The sequence below is a fragment of the Argiope bruennichi genome, chromosome 6 (genome assembly GCF_947563725.1).
Source record: "Argiope bruennichi chromosome 6, qqArgBrue1.1, whole genome shotgun sequence".
NCBI classification, from domain to species: Eukaryota; Metazoa; Arthropoda; class Arachnida; order Araneae; family Araneidae; genus Argiope; species Argiope bruennichi.
In genome coordinates this window covers 78,100,331-78,124,929 of record NC_079156.1, presented here as the reverse complement: position 1 = coordinate 78,124,929, position 24,599 = coordinate 78,100,331, and the positions used below count along the sequence as shown (strand labels likewise).

The following is a 24,599-nucleotide window of genomic DNA, read 5'->3' as shown; positions in this document are numbered from 1 at the left end:
TTAACTTTATCAATTATAAACCATTTAGCTGTGAATCTTACCAAATATTAACCATTTATCTACTAATTTTAAGAAGAACGGACCATTTATTTCCTAATTAAATTGTTTTTATTAATTTATAATTCTGTCTGCTACTTTAGAGAAATTTATTAATCATTATTTATTTGTTATAGGAACTACTTATTATTTAATTATTAATTATTTATATTTTAATAAATAACATGATTTGTTTCATAATTTATTTATTATTTTATCTTTATGCTAATGCAGTGCGAAAGAAAATGAATTAACATTAGAAGTTGAGTTACAGCAGTTATCTGAGTTAAATAGGGGTTGGATCAATTCGGATGATAGGTAAAGGTTCAAAATTTAAGAAGTCAAATTCGATGAGAGTAAGTCTTTTCACACAGAAAAAACTCGATTTAAATCATCGAATCAAATTTAACAGATACAAATTGTGGAAAACAATATACATTGTTCCATATTTTAAAATCACAAATAAAACTATACATGAAGATTCAACACCTAAATATGTATTAAAATTACACAGAGCAATATAATAAGAATTTATCCTAATAGGATAGAAGGATATCGATAAGAGTGCATTGCTTTGAAGAATTAATTTATTGAAAGCATTTCCCAATTTTAGCATTTTTATGTTGGGTTCCCCCCCCCCTTCCTCCAAAATTCCAATAATTGGAGATTTGTACAGTTCAGATGACTGGACATAAAAATAATTTTATCACCATGCGATATATTTAGAACTTTTTAGTTCATTATCTCTAAAAATAAAAATGAAGACATTACTCTTTGCCTTTTTCCTCGTATTTTGATGCCGTGACAAAATTTAGTAAACAAAAATAGAATCAGAAACACTTTTTATACTTTAAATGGCTTGGCGTCAAGCAAAAGAAATAAAAAAAAGATTGACCAAGATTCAAACATAGGAAAACCAATTCTCTAAAGAAGAATTAAAATTTAAACTTTATTGTAAAAAATCTAAAATGACACATAACTTCAAGAACGTTTGTACTTAATGAGAGTCGTTTATTAAATCTGAAAATGTGTTTTCCCTGCAAGGTTTCCTTTTCGACGTGGAAAGCTCGCTTCAGTTATATTCTCGAGCTACAAAATACAAGGAATGATGGAAGTAGCAGATTTACGCTTCCTGTATACACATGCGGAAATCGGGGAGTAAGTTAAATACAATTGAAGAATATCTAGATCCAACTATTTAGCATATGTTGCTTGAAAATAAATTGATACGCCTTATGACCTCTTTCCATACATAAAACAAAAAATCCATAAAAAAGAATTTAATTCAAATTTTTTATTCCACTTATTCTAAACGTTTTAATTAAAACTGAAATGGAAGAAAACATATATTATATTCTGTGTTGTATGTAATTTTGCTGATGTTAATACCTGAAAACTGCATGCAATTTAACTCATTATAAGAAAGTTTGAAATAAAAAGCACTCAAAATCTGCAAATAAGTAAAGTTCTACAAGTTAGAAATGAAAAATAATAAAATTTTCATTGATCTATTAAAATGTCTATTTACTTATAATATGTTGCTATTATTTTTAACATGGTTGAAACAATAAACCGTTGTGTAAAATGGAAGATACGAACATATTAAGAATATACAAAAATAAAAAGAAAAAATACCGAGTTCCATTTTTAAAAAGATAGCCCTTAAGCATTAAAAAAAAAAAAATTTTAATTCCTGAAATTTTAAACTAAAATAAATTTTTAAACATGATACAATAGTTCTCTTACATTAAAATGTAAACTATGATTAGTTATTATTTTAAATATATGCATATTAGTAATGAAATAAAAAATAATCAAAATCGGACAAAATAATTAATAAATTACTTTTTGATTCTAATAATAAATATCACTATAAAACTACTAATATGAATTAGAAAAGAATGAAGTAATGTTTTATAATTTGTTAGTTTCCTTTGGAATTCAAATTAATATATGCAGATCTTACAGATTTAACTTTTTACAAAATATTAAATATTTATTAGAAAAACATATGTGAAAAAAAGTATATTCCTTTATGACTCAATTTATTCTTTTTAAGAAAATCTTTAAATATTATTTGTATCTAATTTATTAGTTCAAAAATTACAATACTACTCAAAAAAAGAGTTAAAGAAATCATAGCAATCAAATTTAACTTAGTGTGTGTGCACTATTTTTAAATACATACAGACATTATTCAGTAAAAATAATACTTTGCTTAGCACAAAAACTCACATTAAACTTACAAGAAAATTCTGCAAATTAATTATAAATTAAATATATTATTAATCGATAAAAGATTACACAGTTACTAAATTTTGTTGGAGTGTAAAGAGAAGAAAACTAAGAAACGCAATAATATTCTTTGATATTGTTTATCTCATTACATTTTAAGTCGCAATTATTAATCAAATAGTAACATTGTGCATAGTAAAAGACACAAGTATTTACAAAATAGTTTACTTAATATTCCTTCCGAAAGCAAAGTATCTGATAATACTTTTATTATTAAAACTTACTAAAGAAAAGACAAAGTTCAATAAGCACATACATTAAAAAAGAAAAAAAAATTTGTGATAAATGTTCAAGGGCAAAAAAACAAATTTGCTGTTTTTAAAAAAATATGAATATTGCACAATGTTTATTAAAGTAGCAATAAACTTTTGAGTGATGGCTATTGTTTATGCAATATATTGAAATTTCTCATTAAAATTTGTATAAACGGCAAACATAATATTACCAATAGATTCAAATATTATTTTAATATTGACTTATTGATTCCGTTTCTTAGAAGTTAAAAATATATAAGTAATGTAAAAATAAAGCAATATAAAATAAACACGCTTGAATCTTTGAAAATGAATTTATATATAATTTTTTTCCTAAAAAGAAAATTCAGATAAATATTGATGAATATAATAAAAATGTTTACTATTTTAATTTTCAGAATATAGCGCTTCAAAAAATTACGATTTTTATAAAAATTCCGAAAGAGTTTATTCAAAATAACAAATTTTATTTAAACGTAAAAATGAAATTCAAAAATCAGATGACCTTTCACGTAAAATGTTAAAAAAAAGGATCAGATATTTTATATGGTGGATAGGGGAAGAGGAAAAATTTTCTCATATATCCTAAAGTAATGAATATAAATTCATACTTTTACAAAATAAAATAAAGAAATGAGAATATTTAAGATAAAATCATTTTTAAAGATAGCATCGATAATATGTATAGTATTATGAATTCAGAGAAATTTTTAACGAATACGAAAGTAAATATAATTTTCTTGAAATATTATTATTAGATTTATTACTAGATAACTGAAAATGCTGCATAAAAATGAGTACGAAGAAGAAAAAAGTAAATAAATTCTATAATTTATTCCAGTAAGATTTTAAATTATAAAGTGAAAGACAAAGAAATCATAAATATAATTTAAATCATAAACATAAGACAAAGAAAACCTTAGAAACTGAAAATTTCAATTACATTATTTACATTTTAAAATTAATATCAGTGATCAAATTTTTGCACACCGATGGGAGCTAAATTTATTTATTATATTTTAAATATATTAGAAATTTATCATGAAATCCATTCTCTTTATTCCTATCATATAATTCTTTATTATACCATAAATGGAATCAATTTTTCAAACAAGATAAAATAATACCACACCAGAAGTACGAAAATTAAAAATTACTTCCAAATAATAACTTCACAAATCCAAATCCTTCACAATTCCAAATATCTCTTCACAAATTCTTAAGCACTAACAGAAATATTAATATGACTTTCAAATCATAATATGTTGTTGAGTATTGTAAATTTAAAATAATTCCAAAATATAAAGATTGTTATAGCATAAAAAAAAAATTTTGAAACCGACAAAAAAAATCCCTAAAAATGCAGATTTAGCATAATTCCAAAAAGTAGCTTTTATTAACTTGTAATAATTTTTTTTAAATAAAACTTTAATTATTAACTTAAAACTATTTCATTGAATTCATTTATAAAAAAGCTCTAATTTTTATGCTAACAAATATATTTTGAAATAGGAAAATAAATTCTCATTACATAAATTATTATATAATAATGAATAATTGTTATATAAAATGAATATTTATTATATATATAAAAGTAAATTTTTCAGCACAAAAAGTTCGACCCAAAATATATTATCTCTTTAAAATGAGCATCAATAAGTAAAAAGAAAAAGGAATATGCTTGTACAAATAAAGAAATTAATTTTACATTTGGGAAACAAAAATAAAATTCGGATTTAATAACTTTAAAAGAGATTGCTAAGGGAGGGGGCTACTTGAATAATAACAATTTCAGATTCAAATTCCATAAAAATGCAGAAAAACATCTGCCTGATAAACATGACACAATACGACTATAGCCTAAAATATAATATCAAATAAATGGTCGATAAAAATAATCCACAAAGAATAAATGCATTATATCTTTGAGCGCAAGTCTTCAAACGCACATAAACACAAATGAATTCAGATTCATCTTAAAACTCTTATTCCAAACGCATAAGCTCAACTACAATACATCCACTCCACTTCAAAAGCAAAACTTTACTAGAAAGAGAATGCCACCAACTTAGTATGACATTCGTGAAACTCGGCCAAGAACCAGAACAGATTTCCGCAGTAAATGTTGATCGACTGCGCATGCCTTAAGAATGTTGATAAACGGCATTCACGTGCTTCACTGAGGGAAAATTTTATTAGAGAAATGGGATGTAACATTCTGTGTTTCGCCATTATCAGAATAATTTCATCACCTAATTCCACTTTTAAATCGCGTTAAAATTATCTCAGGAATTTAATAATTATAACTTCTTTTCTTTGAATTCTGAAAGACAACAGCAGAACGATTAAAAAATATGAAAATACATTAAAAGTTGTTATTTAATTTTAATGCATAATTGCGATAAAATTGTAAAGTTCTTTCAAAATATTCAAAAAACTTACATTTGTTATTTAGCATTAGTTGGTATCCAGTAGTATAACTGCTATTAAAATTGTAACTTATTGCATAATTCGAAAAAAGCTGTAGTTTTTGTTCCTTTAATTGTTATAGTGATAAAAAGAAAAAAAATATATATCTTCAAAAAACTTTTTTTTTAGAAAAATATTTAAAGAAAATTTAATCTCTACTTAAGCATAACTCTAAAATATTAAAGAGTAAATAGCGGAAAATTATAACTGCTATCATGGTAAAATCATCTAAAATCAAATATTTAATTTTGAAGAAAAATGCCATAATGTTAAAGTCTGAAGCATGTGATATTCACATAATATCAACTAATGATGATTGTGGTTAACAAACGAATTCAGAATTGAACGGAGAGAAAGTGAGAGAAAAACGGGTGGAGAAAACTAATAGCAGACAACTCGGCGTGATTTAGTTTAGAAGCATGCGCACTGTGTCCAACAATTACTGTTCTGAACAACTTCTTTAGACAGACCGCAAACTTTTCCATCCAATGAGAGGAGGCTGTGACGTTAGAGAAACCTGAGTGACGTCACTAAAATTAGGTAGTAGTAGAGTCTGCGTGAGCTTGGTACGAATCTGGTTTACCGATACGCATGGAAGCGCTTTATCTACTGGAAAGAGATTCTTCTCGTTCCATGCCACAAATGCTATTAAAAAGTTGAAATAGCTTTAATCGAAAAATCAGTATGCGCATTCATTGCTGTGAAGAAGATAACTGTGTGCTTTTTTATTCTATATTTACGAAATATTTTTTTAAAAAAATTAGTTTTTTTTTTAAATAATTGCAATACATTTAAATTTGTTACTTAGCAATCTAAAAATATTTATCCATTGTTTTATAAAAATTTTGAAACATGTAAAAAGTCACATTTTTTTTCCTACTGATACAGTTTATTTTCTTAAAGTAGAAATAATTCTTCTGTCCATATTTTAAAGTTTTGACTAAGAAATATGGATTTTACCAACATAACTCAATGAGGTCATTTCATGCTTAGGTGATTACCGTAAAAAAAGATCCGTATCTATACAAATTTGGAATCGTCCTCGTATACTGTTGCTGCTCGTGGTGATTAAAATAATTCTTTAATTATCTGAAACAATCTTTATAGTTTTCTTTCTCTTTTTTAGCAATAAAATAAATTCATATCTTACATTAATTGTCTGGGTTTTTTTTTTTTTGGAACTTTTGTTCTTAAATCGAATTGATTTAAAAGCATTTTCCTATTATTTTAAATTTGATTTAAAATGTATTAAAATTTTTAATGCATAATGCATTTAATTAATTTTATTTGAAATATTTTTATCACTCTTTCTCTTTTGTAAATAAATTGATAAATATGAAATATTTAATTTTGATTGAAAAAAGATTATTGATAAAAGCAATACAATAAATAGGTCTAAAAGATTCCCTTAGAATTTTTAGAGATCAGGCATTTAATATTTCTGTATTTTTAACTCAAAAAATATTTTTGTTCGTCAATAGTCTTTTTCCCCCATTATATCACTTAAACGCCAGATAATAACGCTTGTTTTCGTTATATAAACAGTTTACATAAAATGTATGCATAGAGTCAAAACACTGTTGAAATTTTTATCCCTTAAACATAGATTGACAACTGATAGTTATTAAACAGAATTGTTATTATTGAGTTTTCTGATCTTACACTGAAAAAAGTAAGATAAGTATGATAATATATAACAATACTATTGGTAATTCACAGTACTTTAGCTATCTATAATAAACATAATTTTATTAGTCATCAAAAGAAAGCAAATTCAAAATTCAAATTGTTCATGCAAAGGGAGATAGGGGTAGAAAACAAATGGGTAATCGGTCACATTGGGTGAGATGCTTATTAATAACAAAAATAATAGATAGTTATGTTTTTGCTCTGAAATATTTCATATGTAAAAAATTTTGTTGCTGTTTAGCAACCATAACCATTAGCAACGCAGTTTTACTTACTTACATTATCGTAAGATAAACAATTATTTAAAAATATTACTACGATAACATAATTTGTAATGAAAAATGATAGATTTTTGACTAAGTAGTTACCTAGAACCTTAGACTAAGGAATTGCAGGCAGGACGATCAAAAATGTCAGATAAATAGATTTGTAAAGTATATAAATTTTATGAATTATAAATATTTATATTGTTTGCGAATACTAAATTACTGAAATCATTGTTAAATCAATTAAAATGTACTGAATTGCTTATTTATAATATATTGAAATTTCAGCTATTCCTTAAATTGACCATGTTATATTCCACTTGACCAGTCCTGTGGAGTAATAATTTTTAATATAATATTTATTTCGGAATTTATTATTTCTTTGAATCTATCACAATAAATAAATTTACTATATTTTTATTTGTAAGTAAGGGAATCATAAACTAAAAATTATGGTTAATTTTTCAAGAATTTTATTACTTTGGTCCTTTTTTCTATGTTAACAGATTAAATAAAAAAAAAATTATTAAAACATGTCTATCTGTTGTTAACAGGAAAAATATGACGGAAATATGAAACAAAATAGATCAGTAATTAAAAGAAGCACCTTATAATTGAGAAATACTGCTCTTAATTAGAATTTCACTTTTATGAAAGATATTCAATACGCCATCAATGAGTTAATGCTTGAATTAGACATTAGCATTTTATGGAAGCACTGAATATTATTGAAACCTTTTTTAATCCATCCAACTGTTTCTGAATTTGATCTCTCTCTCTCTCTCTCTCTCTCTCTCTCTCTCTCTCTCTCTGTGTGTGTGTGTGTGTGTGTGTGTGTGTGTGTGTGTGTGTGTGTGTGTGTGTGTGTGTGTGTGTGTGTGTGTGTGTGTGTGTGTGTGTGTGTGTGTGTGTGTGTGTGTGTGTGTGTGTGTGTGTGTGAAACATGATTTTTATTCTTAATAAATTCAAAAAGGCCGAAGAGACAGCGTGAAAAAATATTCTGAGCTTAAATAGTTTTATAAAGGAATCTGCAGATTCAACACTTTGTGAGAAAAAAAGAATAGTTCACGCAAATTAGAAGTTAAAGTTATTTAAAAGATGGAATTAGATCGACAAGGAAATTATTTTTAGAAAGTAAATTAATCTTAAGATTCTGCGAAGATGAAACAGCTTAGAAATTTGTTCAAAGAAAATTTAAACTTAATTGATGACTAGTCATAGATTGAAGTAATTATTCAATATACAAAAAAAGAAAATAATTTAAAATGTACAAAATACAAATGCAATAAAATAAATAACATGAAGAAATAACAACAAAAATTAAGTTCCAGGCACTATTTCATTTCATTAAGATTTACATGATATGATGCCATCTAATAATTTTGCAGAATTTTTTAAAGATGGAAAAAGATCATGTTTACTAAATTAATTGTTTAATTAAACTGTTCTGCCAACAATTTATAAATTTTTCCTAAAAAATTCCAAAATTATTTTATTTTATTTAATTATTACTTACATCTACATTTATTCTCTGTGACAATCTGAAGTATGAAATTTTTACACTCAGAGTTCTAAGAAAAATGGTAATCAACACGCCTATTTTCAGATGTTATGCAAATTAATAGTTCTTATTTACATGTAATTTTCTCGTTCGTTTCAAATTTTTTAATTGTTGTTTCATAGTGTTAACAAGCCCATGGTCATTGCATGACAGTGTGAAACAAAATGTTAATTTTATAACACTGACATTTTTGAAATGTTTTCTCTTCAAGAAGAATGGTACAGAAGATATCGTTTAAGTAAATAAGCATATTTGGATTTTCAGTGATCAAATCTGAGCTAACTCATATTGCATTTATCTCCTCAGAAAATAAGCTTTTTTATAAATTAACATCAATCCATCTTTCTTTTTTGCTTCCGATAAATTTGATCCGTAAAGACATAAGAAAGCAAGAAATTATATGTAGGTAAGAAATAAATGTCCTTATTTCAAAATCGTTTGCGTTAAATTTTTGAAAAAATTAATGTAAAATATGCAAAGAAATGAAATTAATATCACTTAAAATGTAAAATTTTTAATTTTAAGATGGTGTCAAAATATTTTTTCTGGATTTCTTCCGAAGTTAGCAAAGAAAAAGGCAAAATATTAGATAATTTCTAATTAATTTTTATACTTTAGAAAATTGGCAGGATTCTGTCTCTTGTCTTATATATTAAAAGAGCAAAATTTAATTGAAGATAAATATTTAAAATGATATGTAAGAAATACATATATGCATGCCTTGCTTCAATGACCTTTATTTCTATTAAAATTACTTTTCAATTTTTATTCTTAATGAACTATTTACTGTCACCTATTCTTTTGAAAATGACCCACACATAAATGTTGTTTTTTATTTCAATTTATCATCATATGTCACAAAGTTCAAAAAAGTTTTAAATTTCTTGAGAAATTGAGAAAAAGAAACATGCATTGCCTAAGGGTCCTTACAGAACTTAATCCGGTCCTGCTACGGTCCGTCAAAACTACTGTTGTTGTGTAAGGATCAAACTAAGACTCGTGGACCAGATACAGTTAATTGCAAATTTTAAAATAATTACAAAATAATTTACAATGCTTGTAAAATAACATACTCAATGCATCTTGGTTTGACCAGCTTATGAGGAATATTTAAAAATGAAACTACAGCTTCATTCATCATATTAAAATTAAATAATAATGATTTTTATTTTATTTTATTAGCTTTATAATAATGATGCATAATTTTTTTTTTCGTTTGGTTTTTTCATCAAACAGTTTCAACATCCTTCTACAGAAAAAAACAGCTGATACTATCATAAGTTTCAAAGTCATCTATCGATATTATAGCTCGAGAGAAACTTATGAACGCTATCGAGTTACTCGATGTTATCTACAACTTTGCTACTTGTTAAAAAATTGGTCTACCGATCTAAAGATGAATAAAAACACTCTAGAGTCCTAGTAAAGATACTGGTGTAGGTTGCATAGGCTCTTTGTTATATCGTATGGCATTTGTTTATGTATTTAATTAATTTTCACATTGGCATTTGTCAGGCGATTGTTACTACATACGAAATGATGCATTGGAAAATGTATTTTTAAATCATAAAAATCTGCAGGCAAGTTGATCTGCATTTACTCCTTTAAGTGTGGTTTGAACAAAAGATCTTCTTCTTATGCAAAACTTTTTCACTTATCTGATAAGCAATTACACAAAAGCAGTAAAGGCGTTTTGATGCAGTCTAGACTACTTGAATTAAACATGAAAAAATTATTTACAATATATTTGCAATCTCTCTGAGGTTATTAATATTGATAATTTTGATGCATACTCGATTCGTTTCCATGACAACGTTATTAAATATGCATTCTTAGGTTGCCATTATTTCCGAAAAAATTCCACTTAATTCTTCTCTGTACAGTAATAAATTTGATTTTTAGAAAAAAATTTCTTTTGTTCTCTGAAAGAAAAATAATGTACAACAAATAAGCATATGCGTATAAAAAGATAATTAAAATAATGCACTTTTAAAAATACGATTGCTATGTATTATTTAATTATTTTTAATAATAATAAAATAAGTTATTCCTAAAGTCATTAAATTACTAAGTTAGAAACTCTTGTTTTAAAATAATATTCAGATCAATGCAATTCATATGAATAATCTATATTATAAGATAAAACATTCTAAAGTATATTCTTACATTCATTTCTCTTCAACATAACCAAACCCAATCGAAGCATGAAAAGCTATATATTCAAAAAATGCATTTATCGTTGTTCGCTGAATTTTAAATTACAGAAAATTATCTATGAAAGAGATTGCTTCAAATTTACCTTTCATAAACATATAATAGCAAAACTATTTAAAAATTTAAAAGACGAAATTAACTAGTTTTGATCTTCTTGTGTTTTCATCTATAAATAAGAATATTTTGTGAATTTGTAAAAAGAAGGCAAATGGAATTCATGGGGTAATTTAATCTAGCGTAAATTTCCCATTATAGCATTACATATGAAAAAAAGTCTGTTGTTATTGTCGTGAATATACCAAACGACTTTGAAAAGCAAATTTTTATTTCCGTTTGTGTTTTTCTTTCCGTTTTCTTTACTTAAAGAAGATTTGAACCTGTTATTTCAAACAACGTAGCATAATAATATTTTTAAATTGTTTTGTCTGCATTTTATTTTATACTAGCCGCCTTTGGCGACCAGCCGGTTCGCCAATCTTAATGTTCGTTTAAATTTTAATAATTAAATAGGTTTAACCAGAATCGTTACCGGAGTTTAACCCCCTTCTTCGCCAAGTTGTGATAACGCGCCAAAGCTGGCAATCTTTATTATGCACTATAATTGAACATCTGCTCCTTTGCTTTTGAACATTTCGCAAGGCCGCTGTTGGCGATTTTTAAAAATTGCGCAAAGCAGGGGGTTAAACTCCGGTCGTAACATTAAATATTTTACGCAATTCCAACTTTAATAGATTCTTCAGCAAAATATTTTAAAACTTCAAATTTTGATAGTCATATAATTCACTCATAATATTATAAAGGCCTTCAGTCATAACGTGATATGTATCTCTAATTTTCTGTTACCCCTCGTAGAATTTATGCTTTAAATTAAAGTGTAAATGATTAATCTGCAATTAATATAATAATATTTTTTACTGAAACAAAGCATTTTTTTAATAATAGGATTACTGATAATAGAGTCACTGAGCGTTTAAACTTTATGGGCAATAAAGAATACCTTTCTTAATTTATGTGATTTCTCAAGAATTTGTCAACAAAATTTTCTCAGATTCATCATAAACAGATCGATTCATTAACAATGTTTCATTTTAAATGCATCAAACACTAAGAAAATAAAATGAATCGTTTAAAATAATCGGTCGAAAACAGGTTTAAAAAAACTACTTAAAAAACGATGTACTTAAAACTATAAGCATATACAAAAAAATATATAACTAACATAAATACAATTTAATTACAAAAGCATGCAACTAACCTAAAAATAATTTAAATCATTGAAAACAGGTTAAAAAAACTACTTAAAAAACGATGTACTTAAAACTATAAGCATATACAAAAAATATATAACTAACATAAATACAATTTACTTACAAAAGCATGCAACTAACCTAAAAATAATTTAAATCATCCGTTGATAATAGTTGTCATGTCAACAATCAGAACGCAATGCGCACAATGCGCTTCGCCAGTTACGGTAACGCAAATGCGTGAATTTTTCTACACCAGTTGGGGTAACGCTATGCAGATTATACATTTTTAATTTCGTTTATTCTGTGTTATTTTAATTCAAAATTACTTCAGAATGAATCTGAAACATGGATTAATTAACAATTTTTAATTTTAAAGGCATAAAACATTAAGGAAATAAACAGAATAGTTTGAAATAATCCGCGGAAAAATGTTAACCCTAGCCTCATTACTGTTGGGAGGAAAAAAACTGAAGCCTTACTCATTTGGCGGTGGGGAAAATGGAAGATTTTTTTGGCGGAAAAGTTGGCGGTGGGGAAAATGGAAGATTTTTTTGGAGGGAAAGTTAGTTTTTAATTAATAATTAAAATTCTAATCAAAAATTCAAAAACGGGACCCCAGGTGCACATTTCCGACCTCTAAGGTATACATGTACCAAATTTGATAGCTGTATGTCAAATGACCTGGAGAGCGCCAACACACACACACACACACACATTGAGCTTTATTATAAGTATATAGATAGAAGATTTATGATTTACTCTTTAAAAGTAGCAGCGATAACGAATACACATATGTAAAAAAATATGTCTAATATTACTGCAACGCCGGTGTACAAAGAGACTTACTGAAACATTAAAAAAGTGATGTGGTAAAATATACTTTAAAATATTTTTAAAAATTCATTAAAGATAAAGTTAAATGGAAATAAAACTGATATCGCTGAAAAGGGCTGTGTATTAAATTTTTAAACTATTGTATAAAATTAACTAAATTAAAAATAAATATTTAAATTTTAAAGTGTTGTAAAAAGGGTGTTTGTGGAATAATATTCTTCGAAGTTATTGAGGTAAAAATAATTTCATTGACTTTTAATATAAAATCTTTCAAAATTCGGATGGATCTTTCTTAAAAAGTGCCAACTACCCAAGAAGTAATAATGGTATTTCTAGGTTTAGCGTTTTAACCAGCAGAATGGTTTCAATGATTTTTCTATCGCATGTCGCAACACACATTTTACAAATAATATGTCAATCCATTAGGATTATCATGCTATAAAAATTAATTAATCAAATACAATTAAAACTTCCAATTCACATAAAAGCTAATCTGCTGAGTCAATTCATGTGACATTATAGTAGTTGACTTCATTGATATTATTGGCAAACGTAGTTGGGCATGCCATCTAATATGAATTCCATGCTATCTGATGATGTGCAAGCATGTCAAGATTTTTTTTCTTTTCTGCATAATGTGCAGCAGATTCCAAAATCAGATTAATATTGTGATTAGTACTAATTTTATGTTAGCATAAATTAATTCCTCAAAAACCTGAAAGAAAATTAGAAATTCTTTTGTTACAGGATGCGGCAGCATAATTTGCTGATTTGAAAGGCCAATAAAACAAAGGACATTATAGGTACCATTCAAAATATTTATTCACCATATGTTGCATACATAGAAATTTATTTGGAAACTGTTTTGAAAATTGCATCGAGCAAGTGTCGCTCCTTCTTGGCGATACACTGAGTGATCTGATTTCTGAAGTTTCGTTCAATTCTTTCCGACATAGCGACGCGCATGTTGCCGATTTTTCGGATAATGTTATTCTACAGTTCAGCAAGTGTCCTTGAACGATCAGTGTAGACGATGGATTTTAAATAACCCCATAGAAAATAGTCACAAGGGGCCATATCGGGCGCATAATCACGTGCGTTGAGTTTTTGCCCCACAGCCAACTTGTAAGGATGAAAATGGAGCTATTCATGCAGGATTCGACTCACAGAACGATCCGAGATTCCATAGACTACTGCCTGTTTGCGTGCCGAGAGCCGAGGAGATCGCAAAACAGATAGCCGTACCGGCTCGATGTTTTGAGGTGATCTGACGGTCCATTCCGCTAATCGTTTCTTTTGCACACTGCCAGTACTCCGGAATGTGTTAGCCCACGTCACAATTGATTGCCTACCAGGAATACGAGTTCCGAGGGCAGTCTTGAAGTGTGTGAGAGAGGTTCGCTGCGTACCTACTATCAAGCGACCTTTCGAAAAGTAAGCCTCTATGGCAAACGCACCTTGCTCATTTGTTCAAAACATTCTCGGTAATAAATGGCGGGGAAAATAAACTTCTCAACTACCCGTTTGCATGAGACCATCTTCGCCCTCTAATGGTCACTTCTCTCATCGTAATGGTGACTTCAAATAAGCAAATGATGCTGATGCACCCTGTATATTTGCAGAAGATAACTTTTTCTTTATAAATAAAAAAATCTAATACGAATGACTATCTAGCAACATCAAATGAAACCCACTTAAAAGTATTGATTAATTATATGATTTCATACTCTCGCGATACATTTAAATGCATCACATAAATTCAGATTTTGAGTCTATTGTCTATCTGCGATTGCTGCTCGTAACACAAAAATAGCATCATTACTTGCTTTCGTTTTTTTTATCATTATTATTTTCCAGTTCAATTTTTTATTTTATTCCCCATCTTACAAAGAGAAAAAAATCATAATGTTCCAGCCTAAAACAACATTTAGTAGATACAGATAGTTAGTTAGTTACATTTATCACATGACTTTTAACTTATGTAAATTGATTTTGTAGTTTGCTAGTTAATATACAACACAAATTTTCCCTGTTGATATATCAACTATGTAAATTGCTTAGTGCATTCTACTCCATTGAATATAGAATTACATCACATTGCTGTTAAAATTTTGCTTTATTTAATCACAGTCGCTCTTAGCACCCAGTCCACCTCGGTTATAGTTATCTTTAATTTCAATTAAATCGTTTAGATATGACACCAGATATAATCGCGAGACATTAAAGATGTGTTACTTTAATTATTTCACATACACTCCGTTCACAGTGTGCATGAAATTTTTTCATGGAGATCAGTCCCATGGCATCATGAAGCTATTGAAAGTGTAAATGCGTCGCTTATCTATCTTCTAAATTTCGCTTTTTTACTTATATTTCTAACTACTCAGGAATTAAACAAAATCTTTCTGATTTAACTTTCAGTAATGGAAGAAAATGAGATCAGATAGTTGATGAAGCAAATGAAAACGGTTAGAACTCCATGGCAACAACATAATCTATTGTTCAAGTCAGGTAAAAAAATATTTTTTAAAAATTTTACATTTCGGCAAAAGTTCTTGCAGATATAAAATTTATATTAATTATTTTAATTTTAAAACGCTATAAAATTAATTTTTGCGATAATATCTTTGGAAGTTATCGGACATAAATACTGAAATTCGGCCTGATTTTTAATTAATTAATTTTTTTTTTTTTAAAATCTCTCCAAGGTGCATATTCCCATCCTCCAAAATATAGTTATATCAAATTTAGTAACTATAAGCCAAACGGTCTGGCGTATACACATATATATTAACCTTCACATATATTCAACACACAAACATAAACATTATATCCAACATTAAGAGATTAAAAGATGTGTCCATCTGTAAGGACTGTTAGCCAGTTCATAAAATATTACATCTGACTGTCACAATAATGTCAAAGATTGTAAATAACCAAAGTTGTTGAAACTCTTATGCACATTGCAGCATGCTTATGAAATTTTTTTAAAAAAAAACTGCAATTTGTAGCGCACGTTTAGATGTAAATCAATTGTAATTTTAAAAATAAAGGCCAGGAATATTTTTCGCCAACATGTTATAATATCAACAATTTTTGCGCAATTTTATTTCCCAGTTTGTGATCACATTTTAAATCAGAAAGGATAACATCAAAGTGAATGAGGTATTTCAAAACAGAATTATAATGCGATATATTTCAAATTATCTATTTTAAAAGTATTGAAACTTGGATTCGCATTCCAAATTCGCTACAGAACGGTGTTTGTATTTTTAAATGTTCGTAAAATGAAAAGTTTTTTCTTTCTTTTTTTAAAGTTTTTCTCCATAGAAATTAATATAAAATGGATTAATCTGATCTTCAAACTGAAGTTATGGCTTATAGATACTTTCGCTATAAGTATAAAGTGCAAATTCTTAACACAAAATCTATTCAAAACATTAAATATATATACTTCCAAAATCCTGTTCGTATTTAGTAAGGAGAAAAATCCCATTCAATACCAAATAACGACTCTTTATCCTACATGAAAGCACGATACATAGGTAATAAAGCCTAGACAGAGGGTATGCAAAACAATTCTTCCAGTAAACAGCAGCACTCAAGTAGCAAGTAGGTAATAAACAACAATAACAGCAAAAAGCGCACAAAGAGAACTCGCAAGAGATCAAAACTCCGAAGAGAAACTTCAACTACTACTGACGTCTCTCGACTCGACTCAACTACCAACTCCAAATGGCTACCGATTCCGCCTCCCGAGGTTTTTTTTATAGTCTCCTCGACAGGCAACGAACGTTCCAGGACAAATACTGGAATTGGAATCATAATGGAACTACCACCAAGACTCGAATATTGTGGTACATTTATTTTTATTATCAAAGTCTCCAAATTCGTCACCAAATAATAGCTATGACTGGGCTTATTGATTCGACATCCATTAACATCTATTACTATATTTGTAAAATTATCTTTCCTTACCTGAAGACTTATTATGCAGGGAAGCAATATTACAAATTTATAACAATATATAAATATATTTAGGCAAAATATAGATTGAAAAAAAAATACTAATTGAGTGTAAAGAAGACTCGATGGTTTAAAAAGAAGGAAATAGAATTGAGAAATATTTTCGCTTAAAAAATTATTCTTTTACCTTTATGCTGGCTGTAAACAATCATCAAAATATAATAAATTAAGTCGATTGAAACTTCAATAACATGTCTCAATTTCTGGTTCTGTAAAAAAATTTTTGAAAATATTTCGCATTCTCATTTTTTTTAAATTATATAAATAAAACTATTTGTTTCTCCGGAATAACAGACAGCTCTGGAGCTTTGCTATTGCTCAAAATTAAATAAGAGGGCCAAACTTATTCTAATTTTATTTGTAATTAAGTAACAAATATTTAAAAATCTTCCATTGATTTTTAAAAAAATAAATATTAAAATGTCAACATTTGCTATGCATATAACGTAATGAATCGCTCGTATTAACTGAGAACATCCTGATTTTTACTCTTTATCCCTGTAAAAAATATTCTGGATTTAAATTTAAAATATTGAAGTATCAATTCTTTACTTATTAATAAGTAATTCATATTAAAAAATTGATTAGATTTTTTTTTAAGTTAGCTATCTTTTACTAGAAAAAAATGTAATCTAATCATTCTAAACAAAAAAAAATCTAATCACCGTAAAGTAGCCACTGTTTATGAATCAACAATCAATTTGGGCGGGAGCCCGCATACACAGAAGAGAGCACAGACTCTTATAAAGAGCGCCGCCGTCCACTTGACTAATAATGTTGAATTCCTCGAGCACAGAAGAACCTTTAACTCCGATGTGTACTGTGAGACACTCCGAAGATACGCAAGTCCATCAAGAACAAAATACCGGGCCTCCTCATGGAGGGTGTGATTCTGCTCTATGATAACGCGCGTCCACATGTCCCCATGGTCACACATGCAGAACTGACCAAGTTCGACCATCCGCCCTATAGCATGGACATGTCGCCCTGTGATTTCCATGTGTTTGGTCCCCTGAAAAAACATCTGAAAGGGAAGAGCTTCAACTCGGACGGCGAATTCAAGGACACTGAAGAACTGGGTCTTGTTACGGCCACAGGAATTCTGGGAACAAGGAATCTTTCGGCTCGTTAATTTCGGCTCAAAATCGTTATCGTTGTGCTCAGGCCAATGGTGTATACTTTGAATAAAGTAGTCTTCATTTATATCCATAGTGCCGTTTCATATCTTTACATTTGAACACTCCTTGTGTGTGGGGGGGGACATCTCACATAGGTATGTTAATTTTATTGTATTCCTAAAACTTGGGTGATCATAATTCGGACCCGTTGCGTCAACCAAGAAACTAAATTTTTGAGGATAAAAATCTGTATTTCTAATCGTTCATAATTCAAGCTATTGTGAATTAATTAGCAATTACTTTTATAACTTAATCCAACTTTCGATTACTGTGTCCCTGTAAAAACGTTTGCTCCGAAATACCAGCTATTGTGCTGGGTAGAAACGAGAGCACTTCTCGTTACTCCACTAAATGAAACGTGCCAGCCGAGCAAATTAATGCAGTGAAAATATTTTTAAGAAATGAATATGTCTTTTTGCTGCCGTATATTTTTTTATCTCAGACATTTACCGCTTTTATTTTATTTTAACATGATAATACTAATAAGCAGGCATATTATTTGTAAATTATATCTTGTAACAAGTGTAAGGATATGCATGATAAAATTGTTCAAAACGTAATAAGCGTAGACTCTAAGATGTAAGCTTCCAAATGTGGCGAATATTTGTTTCTTAAATAATCAGTTGTCACTAATACTAATTTTAGTCACTAGTTTTTTCACATTTAATTAGATTTTAAATTAAAATTTAATCAAAGTTCTACTGTTTTACTTTAATAACTTCGGATCATATAACTGCACAAATATCATTTTCCATCACTTTAAAATTCAAAAATTAAGCTTCTCATTGGTAACAATTTTATGGAATTCATATTTGTTAAATAATAATATTTTAATTGTTTAATAATAATATTTAAATTGCTTAATAATAATATTTTTAATTGTTTAAGTTATTGAGTGTATTCTCACTCGTGTTAGTAAATTTTAAAATTATTTTCTATATGCACGTTATGGCCACTTTATCATCAAGAGCAATTCGAACTAGTTTTGAAAGGAGTTGGAAATTCTAAGAACCGTTAATGGTCAGTGCTTTATGAGGGGTTGATTTCTGGTAATATGTCCCTTAAGCCAGAAGGGACATATGACATGAAAATGTATGTGAAGTCTCATTCACCAAAAAGAGGCATTTGCATAGTTTCAATTTATATGTGTCATTAGTACAACCCCATGTATATGTGCACGACATATGTTATATGTGTAGTAAAGATTTTATGACTGATGGTTGAGCTTCGCATGTAATTCTGCCTTGCATTAAAAAAGCTCATACCTATCTCCCATAAAAGCATTATTGTCAAGAGAAATAAAAGACTTCAAAGTCTGTTGAATAGTTATTCCAAATTGTATGAGATCATATATAGCTTCATACGTAAACTCTTAAAGCACAATTGAAAATTTGAATTTTGATTGCCATTTTTATATTTGTTTACATCCTGAACTTAGAATTTGAAATACTAATACTAATTTTGAGCAAGCTTACTTTTTGAGGAACAATCATTCTTCAAATAACAACTATATTTAGTTGTTAATAGTGTATTATCTTACAGTATTTGTATTCCTTACTAAAGGAAGTTACATTTTAATTCGAAGTTTATTTAATAAGAATATTTATTAACGATTATGAGGCCTCTGTCCCCTTGGTTGCTTAGAATAACAATATAAAGATTTAAAAATGTTAATTTAGACAATAAAAATGCTAAAAATTTTATTATAATGAATTTAGATTTTTCATTCCTCGTCGTGATGCTGTGAAATCGATTTTTAATTGATATCGAAAAATCAATTTTTTTTCGATAAATTGAAAATCGGCAGAGCTCCACTAAGAAGCAATTTATCTTTCATCACTATTTATCAATCTTTTTAAAAATGGATAGTTTTTAATAATTCGATATTGCCACGTAGGTTCTTTAGTGTGGAATTCGATGACACACACAAGAAGTAGATATAAACCAATTTATTAACTCAACTCTGAACTGAGAACACAGTGACTGACAGATCTACTTTTATACTAGCAGGAAAAGTTCCAGAATACTTTTCTGGAGACAGTAAGAAAAGTCAAGAACACTTGTCTGGTAAACTAAAGAAATGTCCAGAATCTTTTGGAACATAAAATAAAAGGAAACATAAAATCAAGGAATTAAATATTTACACAGACTGTGAATCGCATTGTCTCTAGCGGGATCCGAACTTGCAATCTCTTGTTAAGAGATCAATGCTACGACCATCTGGCCATGGAGAGTCAACTGTCTCGTTTCAATGCGGCAATATAAACTTGATATTTGATGCACTGAAAATACGCGTACCTTGAATTTTTTAAAATCGATGTAAATTTAGACAGTTGTCTAGATTGTTTTAATGAAAAGGGGCTGTTGGCAGGTCAATTGGAAATGTTATTAGCCTTGTTATGACACAAATAAATTTGTAAAAAATACAAATTTTATTAATTATAAACTTTTAGGGCTACAATTTTTGTTTTCATTGAATGACTGAAATAATTATCAAATAACTAGTTACTTTTAAAGAGCATACTGAAATGTCACTTGTTCCTTAATTGATTTTGTTATTTCTCACTTGATAGACTTCTAAAAAAATTATTTTTAATGCTATATTTATTTGAAATTTATTATTTGTTTTTTATTATACTATGGATATATTAACAATTAAATAGTTTTGCATTATACCCCTTCATATTAATTATTTGTATTTGATGGTAAGAAAATCATCAGCTAATAATACTGATTAATTTTTCCAAGAATTTTAAAGTTTAATTTTTTAAATAAATAATTTTGAAAGAAGCAATTAAAAACATATACATTTTCATAAAATTGCTAAGATAAAAATATTAACTGAAATAAATCACTTACTTGTTTATTATCTCAAAAATGTGAATCTTAAAAATGTGTTGAAACGTAAAACTATGACCATTTATTAAAAAAAGGGACTCATGAAATGCATTGCTTAGGGCCGCAAAATGCTTAAATCTGTCATTGAATATGACAATCCAAATTCTTTATGGAAATCACTTGACCATCCTCAATTTACGATGCTCGACTGAAACATTCATCACCTTCTAGTTAAAAAAATACGCAGAAAAAAAATTCAGCGGAGCAGTTCTGACAAGTGCATCATATTAATCATCAATATTATAAACTCCGTGTATTCTTTTTAGATCATTGACCTTTTTCGTTTTTTTGTGGACACAAAAGGAAAATGTGATGAAAATGTAACGTGATTTCTCGTTCCACGTTAATAAAATCAGCACCATAAAAATAAATAAAAATGTACCCAATTTGTGCTAAAAGTAAGGTTAAAGTATCAAATACCATTGAATGAAAAAAATCATATGATAAATTCATTCATCAGAATTATTCAGGAAATTATTAACTAAACTATTCATTTAAGAATACCACAATTATTTTAGAAGCAACCTTATAGTTCTGAAGATCTGTTTAATGAGCTCTAGCTTAGAACTAATTAAATAATGAATTTTTAAGCAACCTATTTTTACAGCAACCTAATAATTCTGAAGATCTGTTTAATGAGCTGTAGCTTAGAACTAATTAAATAATGAATTTTTAAGCAACCTATTTTTGCAGCAACCTAATAATTCTGAAGATCTGTTTAGTGAGGATAGTTCTAACTTACAACTAATTAAATGTCGATTTTTTCCCATTTTATAGTAATTTTTTTTAGTTTGAGTCGACACAAGAAATCATGCAGATTTAGTATGGAGATTTCGAAATCCGACTGAGGGAATTTTCATCAAATTCTTCAAAACTAGATAGCAAAATTAAAAACAATCCATTTTGTTCTCAGGTCTTCTAGCTTATTGCCAAAGAGTGTCTTGAATTCAACTTCTTTTTAAAATAATTGAGCTTTCTTACATTCAATAGTAGTTCCTTCTACGTACATGCAGATTTAGTGTCCAAAAGAAAAACTTCGATAAAGAAATATATTCTCAAGTGCTACAGAGATCTAAGTGCTGCGGTGGCCTGGTGGTAAGGTCTCGGTTTCGGAACCGGAGGATTTCAGGTTCCTGAACCTAACCCGAAGAACCGTCGTGCAAACGGGTCTGGTGCACGTTAAATCCACCTGGACCAAACGCCCTCCCACGGATGTGGTGTGGAAAGGGAGGTGGCAGCTCAGGTGTCATTCACGTCATCTGACCGCGGTTCAAAATTACGCGGTCCGTCCCAAAATAGCCCTAGTGTTGCTTTAAAGCGGAACGTTAATATAATTAAAACTAAAGTACATAGATCCAAATATTCAAAATAGTTACTAAAACCATGAAAACAATCCCCCAGACCCAAGCACTGGTCCGATTTCGCCACATTTTATTTCATACTAGTTCTTTTGACGACTTAGTCGGTTGACGTTGGTTAGTCGGGATTAATTATTGCTAAAAATTTCAATTAAATATGGACTTTATTAACAATTTGCATTCAAACATAACATTTAAATTTTAGAGATAAATATATCAGAAGCCTTACACTATTCTGTTTATTGTATTATACATTTCCGCAGTTTCCCATCCATAATTTTATACAACCAATTATGTCGCTATAAAAAGCAACAATATTTAAAAATGGAAGAATTTTTAAAAATTCGCCACTGCTCAGTATTTCAATTAAACTTTAAAAGTAAGAAAAAAATGCAAAACTTTTTTTTGAAAAAAAAAAACAACTTATACTGAAGCTAATTCAATATTAAAGTAGCCGAATCTTCATATCTTGATCAATAACAATGGGTAAAAAAAACTCAAATCAAATGTCAATAGCAACAATGAAAATGATTTGTGTTTTATTTCGAAAATGGAATATATTACTGTAAAATATGTCTGGAATAATTTTTTTTAAATTAATTAAAATTTTAAAAGAAATATAACAAATCACTGAATTATTTTATCGTTGAAAAGATAATTTTGTGGATTTTAAGATGGTGTAAAAATTATTTTTGTGTTGCAATATTTCCGGAAGTAAATGTGGAAAACGTCAAAATATCGTATAATTTTTGATTATTTAAAATTCCAATTAAAACTTTGAAAAAAATATGCATTAAAGAACACATTCTCACAATCCAAAGTATATATATATATATATATATATATATATATATATATATATATATATATATATATATATATATATATATATATATATATATATATATATATATATATATATATATACCAAATTTAGCAGCTCTGTCTCAAATATGGACTGCCCTGAAGAAGGCCAACACATAAACACCCACAAAGTGGCATGCAGTATCTCCTTTATTATTAGTAGAGATGAAATCTCATGAGGCCTGGATGGTCATCAAAGGGGATTTGTCGCTACCCCCACCACCTATTTTCCAGACAATCGCAATGTATTTCAATGTGCATACTCTGTGGGAAATAAATCATACAGAATTTCTTGGCACCAACTACTGTACCGATTTTATCAGTTTTTATTTCATATGAAAGATCACGGCCCCTAGAAGTCTCGTCAATGAGCGTTTGCTTCTGCATTTTCAAGAGTTACAGCAAAATGGAATGATAGCAGAGACCCCATTTTCAACAATTTAACCGATTTCGCCCAATTAATTCCAACAGTTTGCAAGAAGAGCTAACTTAACAAGATGTATTGCGAAAGTATAGTTTAAAATAGTAGTTTAGCTTATTTTATTAAAATGTAGCTGATGTGACCAAGTCAATACTATTAACACTAGTAGACGAAACGCTGGTTACTAATGACGTCTTATTAATTTTTTACAATAGAAACTAATTACTGATTAAATCGTTTCAACTGAATTGTGATAGATCAACTCCAACCATTTGCTCAGGAGTTTGTTTTACGAGGGTTAAAATAAATCTATTTTCTGTTGAATCTGAGATTTCCATAGGTTAATGTAGAGACTTTCTATTATAACTTAGAATAAAAGGCCTTTTATTAATGTAACGTTGAATTGAATGCAAATAGCATTCCGTTTCGTTTCAAAGTACTTTAACCTATTTTTAAACTTTGCATCAAAATATTTATTTTTGAAACCCCCACAGTTAGAATGTTAACATTCAGCTTTCAATTGATACGAAGGTATGCAGGAACCGACCTTGTACTTTCAAACATATTAAAACTTGCATTTAGAAATTCAAATTTAAAATGAAATATACCCATACACGCAGCAGATTTTCTGATTAATTGGCTCTTGTACTATGGCCTGCAAAGTCGAGATCATAACCAGGCATAATGGCTCGTCATCAGTAATCAAAGATAATATTTCTCTAAAGTAAAATGCAGGTGTCCAGTTTAATTATGACTCAATGGCTAATTCCCAAATCATTCTCAAACCAAATTATTCAAACTTCCGTGGGAAAGTACTCTATTTGATGTAAATATTTTTTTTCTCTGAATCAGGAAATGTACTTTTGGAAAATTACGGAATCTAAGCCTGTAAAGTATCTCCTTTCTTATTAGTCATATTCCGAATAAATTATAATTACACTACTTTTTAAATAAAGAAAGTTATGCTCTTCTTCGACTAAATCTGA

At 28.3% G+C, this 24,599-nt stretch overlaps 1 protein-coding gene across 1 annotated transcript in view; it reads right to left on the bottom strand.

The window, feature by feature from the left end:
• Positions 1–24,599, bottom strand: part of LOC129972490 (uncharacterized) — a 190,098-nt gene that overhangs the window by 149,221 nt on the left and 16,278 nt on the right. The window lies entirely within an intron of this gene.